Source organism: Hyaena hyaena, unplaced genomic scaffold (assembly GCF_003009895.1).
Source record: "Hyaena hyaena isolate Hyena2069 unplaced genomic scaffold, ASM300989v1 scaffold_59, whole genome shotgun sequence".
NCBI classification, from domain to species: domain Eukaryota; kingdom Metazoa; phylum Chordata; class Mammalia; order Carnivora; family Hyaenidae; genus Hyaena; species Hyaena hyaena.
Window position 1 is genome coordinate 4,053,959 of NW_024080691.1, and position 11,385 is coordinate 4,065,343.

An 11,385-nucleotide genomic window follows, 5' to 3' on the forward strand; every position below is an offset into this window, starting at 1 on the left:
TATCAGAAATACTACTTGAACATAACCATCTATTTGTTTTAATATAAGTGATGAAGCAGATAAGAATTAGTCATTCCCTGGAGCATCTGGGTGACTCAGTCGGTTGAGAGTCTGACTTCAGCTCAGGTCATGATCTCAGGGTTCATGGGTTCGAGCCCCACATCAGGCTCTGTGCTGACAGCTAGCTCAGAGCCTGGAGCCTCTTTTGGATTCTGTATCTCCCTCTCTCTCTAACCCTCCCCAGCTCATGCTGTCTCTCTCTCTCCCTCTCTCTCTCTCTCTCAGAAATAAATAAAACATTTAAAACTTATAAAAAAGAATAAATCATTCCCTGATGGAAATCATGTATGATTCATTATTTGGCAAATGTTTATTAATTTGTTATTAAATGCTATTTCCAGAGAATAAAATTATTTTTCTCATATGTCATATTATTGTCTATATCCTTAAGAATCTTTCTGACTTGGTAATTGTTACAGTATGTCCTTTTAATAACTTTTTCTTTGTTCTTCTTGTGTTCTAATTATGATTTTACCAGTTATTAATTTGGAAACTTTGGACAAGCTAATTTACTTATTTAAACTTGATTTCTCTAAAATTTTTAAGTGGGTTATTACTTGAATGGAATGAGATAAATCTCTAACCCCATACAAACTTCTTTTAACTCAACTGAGCTCAGTACACACTGAGCATACATTCAACACTCTGTATAATTTATTTTACTTCTTTTTCTCAGTCATCATATGAAGTAGGTATGATCCAGTCATACAGAGGAGGAAACTGGAGCTCAGGGAATTAATAAACAATTATCTTAACCAGAGTGACAATAAGAATTTGAATCTCAGTCAGTGTGATTTTAGAGCCCTGGCCACCTCCCTAAGTATGAGTCACTGTTTTTTATAGTTTATTATTCATTTCATTGTGATCTTTCTTCAGTAAAATACTTCTCTTATATCTCCTATTTTACAAAGTCATTTTGCCATGGAATTAATGTCATTCATTGAATGTCAAATAAGAACCTCGACAGACAGAGAAAAGGATAGATGGTATTGAAGATCTGGGAGAGAAAATGAAAAATGATAGAAGTAAAATATAAGATGATCAGTTTACTAGCCAGGGAAATTCACACCTAGAATATAAGTTTTGGTTGGGAACATTTGCACAATACTGAAAAATATAGACTCCATTCTTGAGTCGTCGCTTCTTCTTCATACCTTTGATAATTCGTATTTCATTCTTGTGCAGTTTTGCCTTAGCTTCGGCGGACTGACTTTTTCTTAAGAGTTCTGTATTTTCAGCTTTCAACCAACTAAACTTCATCAGCATCAGAGTCATCTCTATCCTCAAAATGTGGTTGTCTGAGTGGACCACTGGTAAAGGGTTTTTAAATGAATTCGACAAGAAATAAGGTTCTATTGATCAAAAAACATGATGAACATGAAAATACCACTATGTTCCAAGTATTCTATTAGTTTCCAAGAATATGAAGTCAGGTTTAGAGCCAGATTACATTCTCCAAGATACAAGCATTTAAACATATAATAAACAGTAACCAATGATAAGGGTAATACTGGAATTGCAACATAGAAACATGAGTGGAGAAGAAACTACCATAAGGAGGCCAAATGAAATTTATAGATGATGTGGTGATAGAAAAATTCTAGAATAGGGAGTAGGAGTTTACCCCATAGAAAAGCAGGACTTGGGCAGTGTAAACCAAGGAAACACTGTAAGCAAAGATAGGGTGGTACGAGCAAATGTTATTGTTGCCATCTGACAAAGAAGCTGACGTGGGAAAACGTCAAATTAGCCCTGCTATGAGATTTTATCTTAAATATCAAATGAAACAATGATAATACATTTTTTTAAATTTATTTATTTTTAATGTTTTATTTATTTTTGAGAGAGAGAGAGAGAAAGACTGAATGTTAGTCGGGGAGGTGCAGGGATGGAAGAGCAGAGAGGGAGAGACGAGCAGGAGAGGGAGGGGTAGAATCCCAAGCAGGCCCCACACTGTTAGCGCAGAGCCCAACGGAGGCTCAAACCCACGAGCCACATGATCATGACCTGAGCTGAAATCAAGAGTGGGATGCTTAACCGAGAGCCACCCAGGTGCCGAATAAGAACAAAATGTGATTTTGGATTAGACAAAGTATGTTCTGTATATATTAAAATATCAGTAGATTCATCCACTTATGTTTTCAAGATTGCCTGTTGGTTGACTCTTCCACCAAACGCTTGGCTAGCCTTTGAGCATGCAATGGATAAATAAAGTAGACACATTCCCTGACACAGTTTATCATCTAGTGGGGAAACAAATATTGAACAACAGTGTCAGATAGATAATGTATAGTTTCTAATGCAGTAAGTAGTCTGATAATGCAATGAATCAAAGAGAGATGTTTCATCATAGCTGGGATTGGTGAGCAAGGTCAAGAGAAAAATTCAACCCAGGAATGAATACATGCAAAATCAGTAGAAGCGATAAAGGTAGAAACTATCAAGTGTTTAATTTCAAAAAGATACAAGTGTCTGCTTTGGCAACAGTCTATAGGAAAGAGTTTGAAACATTATATTTGGCCCAGAGTATAAACAGGATTACCCAGGTTGATGTTACTATTTGTTTTAAATTAATTCAGTGGCTTAACTAAAATAACAAAGATCCAAATTATGAGGGTGATATTCCTACTCATTTTCTTGTTTTATAGATACATCTGACACATGCACTTTGCTTCTAAATATATTTTAAGGATATTAACAAACTAAAATATTCACAAAGATGGACACCCAAGACATGCAAATCATGCTGCATGTAGTAATGGGTACAAAAAGAAAAGAAAAGAAAAGAAAACAAACAAACAAAAAAAACTCCACACCTCGAGTTGGGATAGAATGGTTATAAGAGCTAAATCAGACATTATTCTTAGTCCAGCCCTTTCAAGTACTGCCATACCTCCTGGAGCATTTGATTTAACTTCTCAAAACCTTAATCTTAAAACCTTAATTAATCTCAAAACCTTAATTGCTAATCTTTATTGGAGATAAACATATAACCTACTTCTGGGGTGCCTGGATGACTTAGTCGTTTAGGAATCCAACTCTTGTTTTTGGCTCACAATCTCAAAGTTCATTAGCCCCAAGTATGGCCCCATGCTAACAGTGCAGATCCCTGTCTCTCTCTCTCCCTCTCTCTGCCCTGCCCTTGCTTGCATGCTCTCTCTCAAAATTAATAAACTTAAAAATTGCATATGTGTATATAACCCATGTCTATGTGTATTGTGAAGATTACATAATATAATGCATGTAATATGTTCAGAATAATACCTGTCATGTAGTACATGTTCGACAGACGTTAGCCAGTATATATTTGATGTCTGCTAATTGTGATAACCCCCTATGCTTTCGTAATCTTCAACTTGTAACAGTTCCCTGGCCTCTTTCTTTAGGACACTGCTCTTTTTCCACTGCAATCCTATAATTCTTGTGGAGATCCCAACCAAAGTACTCACCTTCCAGATGATGGAGGTGGGCTTGCAACCCGTGCCTAAAGAACCATAATGTTCCATCGCCTTGGCCAAAGATTGGTAATGGTTCATTATGTGAATGAAGCTGGCCAGTTAGAATCCTTCCCTGATGTTTTTACATGCTAAGCTGTAGGAAACATTCTCGTGTTTCAGACTTTTCAGCTTCAGAGCTAGAGAGACCATGTCTGTTATCATGTGGGTATGCATATAATAGATCAACAGAAGCAACAAATGCAGAATTTAGTTAGGGCTCCCAATCTTATAAAACATCCCCCATCTGAAGACAGAATGTCCCCAGCGTCTCCAATGGAAGATATTGAGAGAACTGAAGGCAAAAGCTTGTCTAATGGACCAGATGGGTAGTTGTGATAGTTCATCTGATTCTAAAAGTTCATCATCTTCAGGTAGTGAGAATACTTCCAGTGACTCAGACAGTGAACAGTGCAGATCTTCTCCTGCTGATCCAGGAACTAATATCTCAGGACATCTGTCATATCTGCCATGCCACAGTGCAGGATTCCTGATAGGGATGCTGGCCTGAATGATTTCATGACAACAGTAGCCTTCTGATGAGTACTTTAAGAAATGGTTTGCAGCTGAATGAATCAGGAGGTAACAGTGATGAGTGAAGAAACTTTCATATGTGTGTGTGTGTGTGTGTGTGTGTGTGTATAAGACATGGGATAATTTATTTTATATTATGAGTAAAAATTCCCAAGATTGAAGAAAGTGTCTCTTAACTTTTGATAATAAAATAAACTAGATTTGATTCAGGAAAAAAACAAAAACAAAAAACAAAAAAAACATGGCACTGGGCACCCATGGGGCCTAGCACCAGGCCCAGGACACAGCAGGTGCCAGAAAGTGTGGGCCATTCTCTTCTCAACCTAACCTCAACCCTTGAGTAAATGAAGCCAACTCCCTAACAGAAGTAAAAGGTAGAGATGTAGAGTCTCATGATGAGTAAAAGGCCAAGCCCAATCACTTAGAGACCCAAGGCTGCTCTGGCACCTACAGTATTTCCTTCACTTATGGCAAAATCACCAGTGCCCTTCCAATAAATCTCTGTGTGCTGTTTAAGTCACTTTGGATTTTTTTTTCCTTGAAATTGAAATTGTCCAGACTACTATTGTTGTTATATTATGGCCATTGGTGAATGGCTACTAAGCATGATATTTAGGAACTAATAATTTCTCAGTAAATATTTTGAAATGAATTATTTTTTTATATTGAATTGGAAGTTGTTTTCTGAATTAATATATGATTATCAACGATGATATAAAGTAGATATATTCAGAATTAAATAAAATTCAGGATCATAATGCCTTAGAAAAAATGGCATAGGAGAAATAGTTGAGTCTTTCAGGTGAAGTAGACTTAAATCCAAACCCCCTTTTATCACTTATTAGTTGTGTGGCCTTGGGAAGAGCCCTTAATTTTAGTGAGATCAATTCTCCCTGTAAAATAGAGAAAATAAGTACATAGGTATGATGTTATTGTATTAGCATAAGCACTTAATATCCTTATATCTTCTCCAACTTTTCAGAATCTAGGTTCTTTGATTGTATAATCATTTTTTTGCATAAGACACAACATACTAATGTTACAAATCTATGTTATAATGAAAGAAGTAATTTCAAAAGCCTGTGTACTAAATTCTAATTATATTTTTATTTCAAAAGTTTCTAGAGAAAATTTAATTTGGTGTGCCATATTTTTCATATTTTTAATATTTTCAAGTAACTGTTAAATGAATAGAATGCCATTTTAAATATATATTAACAACCTTTTAGAAAAATTGCAATACATATCTTGGCACGCTTTGTTTTATTTCTTTCATGCTAGAGGAGAGTACATATGAGCAGAGGAGAGGGGCAGAGGAAGAGAGACAGAAACTTAAGAAGGCTCCATGCTCAACGTAGAGCCAGATCTGGGGCTCCATCTCATGATGTTGAGATCCTGACCTGAGCTGAATTCAAGTGTTGGGCACTTAACCAACTGAACCACCTGGGTCCCCATGGCAAGTTTTAATTATTGACTAACCACACCAACTTTTCTGTTAATGACTCATGAGTTATTTCCATATTCCAATATTTAAATGTATTTCATTGATAACAATTTTCTTTGTATATTTTAGTATCTCTTAGTGAAGTTGTTTACATAGCCAATAATCAGGGTAGTGAGGCTTAAATCACAGAATTACTGCAGCCCTTCTTTCTTTTGAATGCTTATCTTTCCTGATAATCGAGGGTATTATTTCCCATAGACAGCCTTGTACATCTATGACATATTAGAAACTGTCATTAAAAATCATTTTCCATTACCAAGGGAGTTTGGGATAATGGAATGTGTAGTCGCTTTCAATTTGTGTCAAATTTTCTGATGCATTTGTACCACCAACATTTTATCAGCTTGTCACTAGAACAAATGAAGTTGCAAATTGCATTGACTTTTTTTCATGAAATCTTTGAAACTGTTTATTTTTAACATGACTTTTCTCCTTTTGATTTCTATAGTGTAGCAGGCTTGATTTTCAACTTTCATGGTCTTTGTCACTTAGTGAGTATGGCATTCGGGAGCAATAATTTCCTGGGGCCTTGAAGGTTTTGGGAGAAAAGATTCAGGCATGTAGGGCATATTAAAGCTGAATGCAGATTTAAGCAATAAGCATGGAGCAATTTGATGAACTACCTGTAGGCAGGAATGGAGAATTTCTGACACATCAGGAAAGCCATTATGCTTCTGTTATGTTCAATAGCCCAGTTGGCCTAAAAGGTTATGGGTGATGTATGTTTTCATTATCTCCTATGAGCTGAATGCCTCAGAAGACCCCAGATGGCTTATTGTGGCTGCGGCTCTCTTCATTTGCACTATAGCAACCTCTGTCACATCACACCAATATGTTTGTGAGGGTCAGTTTGCTTCGAGGAATATTGTCCCATGATTTCTGTAATATTATTCTGCCTGAGAATCTGCAAGCAGTTACCACTTGGAGAGTAACTGAAAGCTCTTCAAAAATACATTTTGATTTCCTGGGTGTCAGCTGTCACTGTAAAAGCAATAATAGCAATGAAACAATGTCAATGACATTATTTATTGAACATATATTATATACCAACCATGCCTTACATACAGTGCTTTATGTTCTTTAACATATCCCATTAAGCCAGGTATCATGGTTTATATTTCATGTATGAAAAAAATAAGATGACATTAAGAAAGTAACTGTCCAAAATCAGATCCCTAGATGCGGTAGAGATAGCATTCAAGCCAGGGTGTGCCTGACTCAATAAAATTCTTAACAATTGCAGTTCATATTTAGACCAACATGAAGAAGCTCACAGTCTAGTTGAAAAGAAGAATACATGTAAATTATACCTTTTACACAATAATATTTTCATTTAAAAGGCATGTGTGTTTAAAGGGCAAGGGAAAAAGTATGTATTAAGAACTATTTATACCTATCTTTAGGGGAAGTGATTAAATCTAAGGAAGGGATCAGAAAACCCATACAAAAGAGCAATTTATCAGTAGAGACACATTATTCTAAGAACTGGAACCAGTGTTTAAGCAAAGGCCCAGAAAAAGCCCTGAAATTACAGTGTTTTGGGGAGCAGTAAAAAAGTCACGGGTGGCATAGGAATTGAAACACTCCAATACCTACACCTGTTTATATAAGCATAGGGAAAACTAAAGGTGCAGAAGATCAGACTTAAGATGAGAGAGAACAGGAGAGACTGAAGGAAGACTTTCTCTATATTTTTAATGTGATGTCAAGGAAGATGTGAATTTATAAGAGACCTTCATTTTTAAAATAAAATGTGAAGATTGATACCTTTCTTACCTATGACCTGGGATTATTATAACATTGAAACAGTCATTATATAGATAAAAGCAGAAGTTTTAGGATGTGCAGCTTGCCTATCTTGGTCATGACTGTCTGTCATCTTAAAATTTTGTTTTTCATTTTTTTTCCAAAAGGAAATGAGTTAAAATGAATAAACCAAGTTGTATTCATTTTAATGTTGTTTCATATTTACTAAAATGTATTTGTATACTTATTCAAGAAACATTCGCATGGAATAAAAATGAGGCAGAGGAGACCCCAGTATCTGGCACAGACTATCTATATAAAAGCCTTGTCTTTTAAGTAGTAAAGTCAGTTTTACAGAAGTGTCCAGTACAAACATCATGGTATTTAATAAATAGTTGGGATGTCCTTAAGATGAATCCAATATTAAGTTTGGTCTAGTGCTAAAAACAAGTATTCCTTCACTTAAAATGACCTTGTGTCATATGTGTGAAAAGGTTGGTCTAATACAGTGAGTTAATCCATTTGTCTTAGAAAGCTGTGCATTTGTTTTAGAATTTCTCTTTCATTACATAGGCTGTTATTTGCTTTGTCAAATCCCTCTTGGCCTTGAGCACACTCTAGAAATAGGGATTCTTTAGAATTGCTGATAAGGATGTTCTACTAAATATTACCCTTTATAAATCTTTGAGGAGGCTCAGGAATTGGTGAAGCACTGTAAAGATTTATATAAGGAGATGTACAAATCTGGCCAAATGAGGACACATCTGGGCTGTAACTGGGTCTACCCTCTCAAGGGCCTCTGCTCTATAATTCTAATTCATTTCTTTTATTTTGGAAAGTCAACAATACATATGTACTCCTTTGACTTTTTAACATCTTTATTAATGTCTAGTTGATACATAATAAACTGTACATATTTAAAACATGTAATTTCATAGTTCTGATATATGTCTATACCCATGATACCATCACTACAATCAAGACAATACACACATCCATTGCCCCCAAAAGTTTCCTGTTGTCTCTTTATTATTTCTTTTACCCAACCCTTGGTGTCCCCACGTCACAACTCCTGATCTGCTTTCTATCATAATTCATTTCCATTTTCTATAATTTTATATATATGGAGTCATATAGCATGTTGTCTAACTTTTTTCAGCTAGGCATAATTATTTGAAGATTTCCCCATATTATAGGATACATGGGTAGTTTATTCCTCTTTATTTCTGGAATAGTTATTGTACTGTATGAGCCTATTCTCCTTTGGCAAGTATAAGTCCCTTGAACTTAATGTACCTTTCCTGACCTTTTGTCTCATGTCTCTAATATTAATAAATCCTTTGTGAAAAGGTACTTCAAAAGATAGGTTCTCCACTGTTTCTTAATCATAGAGAAGAAATAAGTGCCTAAAGGATACACAAGGGTATATTTAACAATATTTTTGATGATGATGATGAATACTACTAACACTATTAATATTACTACTACTACTACTACTACTAATGTACTTTTAAGATGCATAGCACCATATGAAGGCTGTTGCTGTATTTTAAGCTGGACACAGCATCACTAATAACCCCCTTGTTTAATTTTAATCCTTTTACAAATCAATTCAGGGGTTATAAATATATGACTAAAACTATTATGATTAAATTTGAATCATTCATTTAATCAGTATATTTTGTGGGCCTACTATCTATCAGGCACAGGACTAGGAAAAAGGGATTCAAAAGTGACAAAAGACACATCCTTCTTCTTTCATATTCAAAAGTGGATTTATTGTAAGCATAAGAAGAAGCTGAAGCATATATGCAGGTCCTTCCAAAGCCCTGGCTATGCCAGTATGTTCACATGGTCACATATTTTGGAGAGTATGCAAAATCAATCTGTTTTATTTTAATGTACTGATAACAACCTCTATCTCTTTATACCCCAGCTTTCCAGCCACACACTTTTTCCCAGGAAGAGTGGCATTGGAGTTGTCAGGACATTTTGGAGATGCAGCAAAGGGAAATTGGTGTTGAGGAGTAGACACATAGAAACATACATGTATACATACATACAAACATGCATGCTACATATGTATAATTTGGGTTTAGTAGCACAGGTGTCTGTGGTTCACCATTAATACTGTGTATATTAACTTAGGACTAGTCACCCCAGGTGAGAAATGAGACATAGAAATTTTGCTGCCCACTATGCCACCTCACTGGCCTCCGTGATCAAAAAGTAACTATCTATAAACTGTTATACAGTGGTGCTGCGTACTGGAAGGGTTTGAATGTTGGAGAGTACAACTAGGTTAGAAATGGTGAGACCCAGAAGTGTGTGTGTGGGTGTGGGTGTGGGTGTGGGTGTGTGTAGAGACAGGGTGGGCGGAGAAAGGGAGAGAGATGTTAGCCTGATGGATTAGTAAAACTATAATGTTATATTTCTGTGTATAGGATATTTATACTATTTGTCAACTTTCAATATTTTATTTTGATGTGATTTATTTTCTCATTTTATTTTTTTTAAGTTTCTTTGGAGAGAGAGAGAGAGAATGCGCAGGAATGCAGATGCAAGTGGGACAGGGGCAGGGAGAGAGAGAGCCCCAAGCAGACTCCACACTATCAGTGCAAAGCCTGACACAGGGGCTCATACTCACTAATTGTGAGATCATGACCTGAGCAGAAATCAAAAGTTGGACGCTTACACAACTGAGCCACCCAGGCACCCTGATTTTCTCATTTTAAACAAATATTAACATGTGGCCTTGATTTTCTATTTTGGATAATTTTTATTAGGGTCCTGCCCCAATTTATAAATACTTGAGGCAACACAAAAATAGGATTCATTGCTGTTTGTTTATATGTTACAGCTCAGTCAGAAAGACTGGCCAATAAGCATGCATTTAAGATATAGAGTTATAAAGGTTAAACAAAAGAACTCAAGGGGTGTACAGGACAGGAATAAATTCTTACTTGAAAGGATAGAATTCTTGGAGAAAATGGTGTTAAAGCTGAGATGCAGTGTAAGTTGGCCAAAGATGCGTATGTCCTGTGTGTCCCTGTACCTGTGTGTGGGGTAGGGGAGAGATAGGAGAGAACTGATTGATGTTTTACTTTCCCCTTAGACATACAGAGTTTTAAAATAGGTGGGTGGGTGACACAAGATCAGATTTTAGAGATTTTTGTAACATACATTTTACATGCAGTGGGTATATACATTTTATAGTTAATCCTGAGAACATGAGTGAGGAAATGCCAAGACTTTAGGCAGAGAGACAGTATTTGATTATGTGTCTTCCAAAACTGCTTTTCTTCCCTCGAAGACAAATGTCCTTAATTCTCTAGAGGCAGTTGTCAAGGAGCAGTTTTCAAACACGGTGACATTTAAATGAAGGAAGTTTCCTTAATGTGGTGAGTGGTATCTGGGATTCCATTTTAAACACTAATACAATGTAGGCCTCACCCAATCAAAATGTTTGTTATAGGGAGAGGATCTGAAATAATGGGCTGATGTGTCCATTTCCTACTATTTAATTTGCTTTGTCAGCTTGACAAATTATTTCTGTCCTCTAAACTTCAGTTTCCTTATGTTCACAATAGGGGTAAAAATCCCTACCTTATAGGGTGGTTGGGGAACAAGAGGATCTAAAATAAGAAAATCCAGGACAGAAATGCCTAGCATAAAATAGATGTTAAATAAGTTTCACAGGAATACGCACTTTAAAAGTTCTACCATTTTAGGAATAAAAATTTAATTGTAAGATTAGAAATAATAAAACTCCTAGAAGAAAACAAACAAATGTGTTAAGCTCTTTGAGTTAGGTCTTTGCTATGGTTTTTTGGATCTGTTCCTGAGGCAAGAGCAACAAAGGCAAAAATAAACCAAAGAGACTGCATCAAACTAAAGTCTTTTTGCACAGCAAAGGAAATCGTCAACAAAACAGAAAGGCAGTCTCCTGAATGGGAGAAGGTATTTATTTGCAAAAATGATTTATGTGATAAGGACTTAGCATCCAGAATATATAAAGACCTTGCACAGCTCAATATAGGTACATAG

The 11,385-nt window shown here is 35.9% G+C and overlaps 1 pseudogene; it reads left to right on the forward strand.

Annotated features, from left to right (window-relative positions):
• The first annotated feature begins 3,725 nt into the window (after positions 1 to 3,725).
• Positions 3,726 to 4,153, forward strand: LOC120231629 (annotated as a pseudogene).
• The last annotated feature ends 7,232 nt before the right edge of the window (positions 4,154 to 11,385 follow it).